The sequence below is a fragment of the Phytophthora parasitica genome, assembly GCF_000247585.1.
Source record: "Phytophthora parasitica INRA-310 unplaced genomic scaffold supercont2.15, whole genome shotgun sequence".
NCBI classification, from domain to species: Eukaryota; Oomycota; class Peronosporomycetes; order Peronosporales; family Peronosporaceae; genus Phytophthora; species Phytophthora nicotianae.
The window spans coordinates 499506-500500 of NW_008649001.1; positions in this window are offsets into that span (position 1 = coordinate 499506).

The window sequence follows — 995 nt, forward strand, 5'->3', positions numbered from 1 at the left end:
AAAGTCACAGTATTGGTCTAAAAGTAAATATCATGTGCTGTTTTAGGATAGGCTTTCCTGTGGTGGGTTGTCCAGTGACGGATATTTTTAGTTAATGGAAAATTTCAGTTCAGTAGCCTCGGTTTGGTGCCCTCGCGAAATCACCAATACCTTCGCAGCCACGTATCAGATTTACAAGTGCCTTTATTGATAAAAGGAGGAGAAACAGCTTGATTGTGTGGGTCGTTTAAATAGTTAATTGTTAGAAGTGAAAGCGGTTTATAAGTGCTTTAATTGTGATTCCGCGCATTGGTGCACTTGCCAGTTTAGTACTTAGTCCCCTTGACAGGATGAAAGTATACTATGGTTCACGAGAGAGGGCATTATGGAGAGAGCACTATATCGTTGACCAATAGAAATAGTTTGCAATGATTCGGCTCGATATAATTGGCTAATGAGAAATACTAACCACTGTACCATATCGCAACCGTTACGACTTTCCAACACGTTCCGACAGTTGGGATGTCTGGAAAAAGATTGTCCAGTACCAGTAGGTACGAATCCAAAACAAATGGGTTAGGTGTAGAGAGATGAGGCTTAACGTCCTGAGGTTTTAAGTTCCTAGTCAGCTTTCATGACGATCTCGTGGTGGCCACCGTTTGAGCCCTAGAGGCCTGTAGGCCGAGAAAATCAACTTTTTATTCAAGGGATAATGAGCTCAGAGCAATGTGCACCTGCAGAGGGAAATTCATTAATGAGGCCCTGATCCAGGTGAGAGGTCCACTAATTTGAGCTTTTAGTTTCTGAATAACGATCTGTGTCGGCCACAATAGTGACATCCCAGTGCAGAGCCAGTCGTTTTTAAACCTCAAAGAGGTTTTAGCTCCAGCCAATACGAGACAGCCGTGGGTTTAATGGTCGACCTAGGAATCCACGCGATCTCGGTCTTTTTTTTTTTTTGGAGCCAAACTCAGCAGACCTCAAGACCAAACGGAACCCATCCCACCCATTCTGAC